Raw genomic sequence first — 7,500 nt, forward strand, 5'->3', positions numbered from 1 at the left:
CAATGGAATTCTTTTTACTACTTTATTGCAATGATTTCACGACATTACACAATATTTTTTGCCTTTAAGGGTGTCCTTTTTTAAAATAATAATGAAAGTGAATACCATATATTTGGAAAATAATTACCAAAAACATTTTCTAAATGAAATAATGTTTGTACAAAAGATGTAATTACTTAAAAAAAACACAAATCTTTATAATGTTGTGCATAGATGTGCAAAGAATCATACTCCTCATTATTTCACAACCTAATTATGCTTACCACACACACTATACACACATACTGTACATCAGTACACACATACTGTACATCAGTACACACATACTGTACATCAGTAAATACATACTGTACATCAGTAAATACATACTGTACATCAGTATACTCATACTGTACATTCAGTATACATATATATTCATACTGCACATCAGTAAACACATACTGTACATCAGTATACATATATACATGCTGTACATCAGTATACATATATACCCATATCGTACATCAGTATACATATATACACACATTGTACATCAGTAAACACATACTGTACATCGGTATACATATATACACATACTGTACATCAGTAAACACATACTGTACATCAGTATACACATACTGTACATCAGTATACATATATAGCCATATCGTACATCAGTATACATATATACTCATATTGTACATCAGTATACACATACTGTACGTCAGTAAACACATACTGTACATCAGTATACATATATACCCATATCGTACATCAGTATACATATATACTCATATTGTACATCAGTATACACATACTGTACGTCAGTAAACACATACTGTACATCAGTATACATATATACCCATATCGTACATCAGTATACACATACTGTATGTACATTGGTATACATATATATATATATATACATACTGTACATCAGTAAACACAATGTACATCGGTATACATATATACACATACTGTACATCAGTAAACACATACTGTACATCAGTATACATATATACACATATTGTACATCAGTATACACATACTGTATGTACATCGGTATACATATATATACATACTGTACATCAGTAAACACATAATGTACATCGGTATACATATATACACATACTGTACATCAGTAAACACATACTGTACATCAGTATACATAATATACACATATTGTACATCAGTATACACATACTGTATGTACATCGGTATACATATATATATACATACTGTACATCAGTAAACACCTAATGTACATCGGTATACATATATACACATACTGTACATCAGTATACACATACTGTACATCAGTATACATATATACCCATACCGTACATCAGTATACATACATACACATACTGTACATCAGTATACACATACTGTATGTACATCAGTATACACATACTGTACATCGGTATACATATATACACATACTGTACATCAATAAACACATACTGTACATCAGTATACACATACTGTACATCAGTATGCACATACTGTACATCAGTAAATAATACTGTACATCAGTATACACATACTGTACATCTGTATACATGTATATATACATACATACTGTACATCAGTATACATATATACACCTACTCTACATCAGTATACACATGCTGTACATCAGTATACATATATATATATATATATATATATATATATATATATATATATATATACATAAATACATACTGTACATCAGTATACATATATACACATACTGTACATCAGTATACATATATACACATACTGTACATCAGTATACACATACCGTACATCAGTATACACATACTGTACATCTGTATACATATACACACATACTGTACATCTGTATACACACACTGTAAATCAGTATATATATACATATACTGTACATCAGTATACACATACTGTACATCTGTATACATATATATACATACTGTACATCAGTATACACCTACTGTACATCTGTATACACATACTGCACATCCGTATACATATATACACATACTGTACATCAGTATACACATACTGTACATCATTATACACATACTGTACATCCGTATACATATATACACATACTGTACATCAGTATACACATACTGTACATCAGTATACATACATACACATACTGTACATTAGTATACACATACTGTACATCAGTATACACATACTTTACATCAGTATACATACATACACATACTGTACATCAGTATACACATACTGTACATCAGTATACATACATACATACACATAAGGTACATCAGTATATACAAACTGTACATCAGTATACATATATACACATACTGTAGATCAGTATACACATACTGTACATCAGTATACATATATACACATACTGTACATCAGTATACACATACTTTACATCAGTATACATATATACACATACTGTACATCAGTATATACATACTGTACATCAGTATACATATATACACATACTGTACATCAGTATACATATATACACATACTGTACATCAGTATACATATATACACATACTGTACATCAGTATACACATACTTTACATCAGTATACATATATACACATACTGTACATCAGTATATACATACTGTACATCAGTATACATATATACACATACTGTACATCAGTATACATATATACACATACTGTACATCAGTATACACATACTGTACATCAGTATACATATACACATACTGTACATCAGTATACACATACTGTACATCAGTATACATATATACACATACTGTACATCAGTATACACATACTGTACATCAGTATACATATATACACATACTGTACATCAGTATACACATACTGTACATCAGTATACATATATACACATACTGTACATCAGTATACACATACTGTACATCATTATACACATACTTTACATCAGTATACATATATACACATACTTTACATCAGTATACATATATACACATACTGTACATCAGTATACACATACTGTACATCAGTATACATATATACACATACTGTACATCAGTATACACATACTGTACATCAGTATACATATATACACACACTGTACATCAGTATACACATACTGTACATCAGTATACATATATACACATACTGTACATCAGTATACACATACTGTACATCAGTATACATATATACACATACTGTACATCAGTATACACATACTGTACATCATTATACACATACTTTACATCAGTATACATATATACACATACTTTACATCAGTATACATATATACACATACTGTACATCAGTATACACATACTGTACATCAGTATACATATATACACATACTGTACATCAGTATACACATACTGAACATCAGTATACATACATACACATACTGTACATCAGTATACACATACTGTACATCATTATACACATACTCTACATCAGTATACACATACTTTACATCAGTATACATAACGCAAGTGTCAAATACAAACTTTTTCGGAGACTATTAAGCTCTTGTCTTTCTATTTACTCTTTGCGCGCTTCCTTGTCACGTGACCACGGCGGTCCAATCAGCTGTCGTTATATGCCGGTAGCAGGAAGTAGCCAGGAGACAGCAGGTGATTGTATTTCTGCTCCAAGTAAGTTTGAAATCTCGCTTTCACCTGAAATATTGTCAACTACATGCTTACTTTGTAACTTTAGACAGCCGACTTCCATTCTTTGTCATGAAGCTGAGTTGGTGAGTCCATATTTACGACAAAGGCACTTTGCGCGTTCATCTTTGTGGCATCTTCTCAAGCCTCATTTAATGCAGGGGTGTCCAAACTTTTTCCACTGAGGGCCGCACACTGAAAAATCAAAGCAAGCGGGGGCCATTTATTTTAAAAAGCAATACAATGTATTTATAAAAGATATACATTTAGGCCTCCACTCAGGGGACCCCAAAGGGTTTTAGTAAAAATAAAATGTTAAATATGTGTCATTCAGTATTATTATTTGTATTATTATTCAAGTTTAAAAACTCTAGATCAACATTACGTCTATCTGTCAATATGACATTTTTAAAGATTTAAGTTGTATGCTCTTTTTGTCAAAGAAAACCATGTTTTTTATTGAAAAAAAACCAACACAAAATATGCAATATTTTCACCCCCCCAAAAAATATAAGTAGAATGTTTGAGATTATCTAATAATTGGGGCCGGAAAAAGGTCAACAACTCATAACACCATTGATTTTAATTCACTATTATTTTTTGTGCAATGACACTTAAAAACAAAACACACTGATCCAAACGGTTCCTACTCATTAAAGTGTTAAAAAATAGAGAGTTTTTTTTTTTTTACTGTTTACTTTTAACACAATGGTCTCAAGATCAACTTCACATCTATCCGTCAATAATATGTTTGTTTTTTTGTTTATATTTTTTGTTTGGTAATTTTAGGCCATTCTCAGCTCAGTTTTTTATATGGCAAACACAAAATATCCAACATTTGCCCCCAAAAATATCTCAAAGTGGAATATTTAATGTGATGTCATTGCAGCCTTGAATTGGTCAATAATTCATAATTAGGGTCCTTGGCCATGGCATGGCCAAGGACTCTATTGAAACTGGTGCGTTTTATTATTATTCTTTATTATTCCGACGCCTCTTTGAACTGTAATTTGACCCCCTGACCATGCTTCAAAACTCACCAAATTTCACACACACATCAGAACTGGCGAAAATTGCCATCTAATAAAAAATAAAAAAAAACAAAAATAAAAAATGCGCTCTAGCGCCCCCTAGGAATAAAAAACAGACTGCTTGTAACTTCCGCTAGGAATGTCGTAGAGACATGAAACAAAAACCTTTATGTAGGACTGACTTAGACCTGCATTTCTCAATTAAACTTATATAGCAAAAATCAACAGGAAGTTGACAAAAACCCCTTCAAAATAAAATTTTCGCAAAAAATTCAATTTTTGCCTCTTTACACTGTAATTTGACCCCCTTAAAATCCTTCAAAACTCATCAAACTTGGCACACACATCTGGACTGGCAAAAATTGCAATCTAATGAAAAAAACAAACCCCAAAATCAAAAAATGCGCTCTAGCGCAATTTTTTAAATAAAACACAGAAAAAACTGCTCCTAGGAAGAAAACACAGACAAAATTGCTTGTAACTTCCAGTAAGAATGCCGCAAAGACATGAAACAAAAACTTCTATGTATGTCTCACTTAGACCTACATTTTAATAATTGACATCCTTCAGCAAAAATCAACAGGAAGTTAAAAATTACCCCTTCAAAATAAATGTTTTGTAAACACCCATCACCTTTTTTCAAACGTTATCTCCTCTGAGCCCGTTTGTCGTTTCGGCTTCAAACTCGCACAGAAGAGACTTTGAACCTTTCTGATTAAAAGTTATTGAAAGAGTTTTGATAAGTTCTCCGGTTTGGATTTTACGCGCCTTCAAAAACCCCCTGCGCAAATTTTCCTGAAAAATGCCATTTTTGCCTCTTTGAGCTGTAATTTGACCCCCTTAACATGCTTCAAAGTGCAAGTTAAAGCTCTACTATGCAAAGCGAAAGCCATTTATCAACAACATCCAGAAACGCCAATCTGTAATTTGACCCTCTTAACATGCTTAAAAACTCACCAAATTTTACACACACATCAGGACTGGTGAAAATTGCCATCTAATAAAAAAACAAACCTCAAAAGTCAAAATTGCGCTCCAGCGCCCCCTAGGAAAAAACCCAGACAAAACTGCTTGTAACTTCTGTTAGGAATGTCATAGAGACATGAAACAGAGACCTCTATGTAGGTCTGACTTCCACCAGGGCTTGGCAGCGGCCAAAGGCGGACCCAACCAATGCTGCTTGCAGCTTTAATTGATTTTGATTCACTTTTCTTTTTTTTTTTTTTTTTTAAGAAAGAAACAGCCTGCATGGCAGCTTTGTGTTATTAGAGTAAACATTGCAACATTTTCTTGTTACATTTCACCTGTTTGCTCCTTTATACCACTTTTTATGTTTTCATTTTTTTCCATAGTATTTTTAAAATGTGCTGTGGGGCTGTTAAAGAATGACCTGCGGGCTGCACTTTGGACAACCCTGATTTAAAAGGTTTATGACTTCAATTAATGACTAATGATAACAATTGTCTATAGAATGTACTTTTTAATGTGTTTAGATAATAAGCATGTTTAGTGCTCTGACTGCTTTGTATTGGTCATAATTATGCTGCTAATGTTTGTTTTTTTAGCAATTTATTGCATATTGTGATTCTGATATGTATGTTGATTTATATTATTGAGTGTATATATATATATATATATATATATATATATATATATATATATATATATATATATATATATATTTGATTGATATATTATGAATACTTGATAACGTAATTTAGTGTTCTTTAAGAAAGATAATTTGTATACACATGGATTTATAAGAATTGTCCTGGCTCTTCCACAGGTCAGGCTTCTCTTTTTGATGGCGGGCTAAGGAAAAGAAGCATCTAGTCCAAGGAAGGGTTTTGGAAGATTCATCCAAGAAGCTCACCACCTGCTCTGTCTTGGCAGGTAGGAGGCTCTCCAGCCAAACCTTTACAATTCTCACCTTTACCTGCAGCACATGGACTGTACTGCCATCTTTTTTTTAAGTATCAGCTGAGATTTGAACAAGATCCAGAGACACTGATTAGTTGAAATGGAATTGTATATATGTATATAGTTTTTTGGTTTTTTTCTTCAAATTGCTTTCGTGTTGAACGGCCATTCAACTCATTGTGTGTATATATCTGCTGTCCATCACTAATTCTCTAATACACACTGTCAACCAAACTACAATTTAAGCTCTGCCTCTACGAGTTGAAACTAGTCTTCTGTTCCTAGCCCATAACACCATATATATGTGTGTGTGTATGTGTATATATATATATATATATATATATGTATATATATATATATATATATATATATATATATTAGGGCTGGGCAACGATTAAAAATGTTAATCGAAGTTAATCGCACTTTTTCTCTGATTAATCGCGATTAACTGCATTGTATACACAAAGCCCAATAATGAATTCAAAAGTAGTGTGTAGTGCACCTTTATTGGAATATTCTCCCACATGAACAAAAGCGCCAAAACATTTGTTGTGCAAACACAATTTAAATCAGTCCTTGTTAAACAGTAGCAGTTAAATAGCATATTTTATGAAAATCAACTCCAAAAATGTAAATACAAACATTTAAGCTTATTGCCACTGCCAGGGTATTTAAGTTATCCTGTTTGTTATGGAAAATAAATATAATCTACATACAAATCTCTGAGCCACAATCATAACATCTGAACAGGCAATTTCTGAGGTAACAGCAGAAACATTTTTTTTATCAGGGATCTTATGTTTAAAAAACCTATATTATAGGTAGTGGGCTGTTTTAGGGAATTTTTGATCAAATTATCCGTAGTAGCAATATTAATAATGTTGTGTTTATTCTGCGTAGTGCACTTAAAATAATTATGACCATATCTAGGAATTGATATGATGGGAATTTTCCGATTGTTTGCTTGGTG

The 7,500-nt window shown here is 32.0% G+C and overlaps 1 long non-coding RNA gene across 2 annotated transcripts in view; it reads left to right on the forward strand.

Annotated features, from left to right (window-relative positions):
• The first annotated feature begins 3,511 nt into the window (after positions 1-3,511).
• Positions 3,512-7,500, forward strand: part of LOC133561062 (uncharacterized) — a 23,492-nt gene continuing 19,503 nt past the window's right edge. Inside the window, exons 1-2 of one of the 2 annotated variants that reach the window (XR_009808562.1) lie at positions 3,512-3,564; positions 6,397-6,503. This is a non-coding gene — a long non-coding RNA (uncharacterized LOC133561062). Of the gene's footprint in view, positions 3,666-6,396; positions 6,504-7,500 lie in introns of both variants that reach the window. The other variant, XR_009808563.1, reaches the window with a different exon arrangement.

This window comes from Nerophis ophidion, linkage group LG10, assembly GCF_033978795.1.
Source record: "Nerophis ophidion isolate RoL-2023_Sa linkage group LG10, RoL_Noph_v1.0, whole genome shotgun sequence".
NCBI classification, from domain to species: Eukaryota; Metazoa; Chordata; class Actinopteri; order Syngnathiformes; family Syngnathidae; genus Nerophis; species Nerophis ophidion.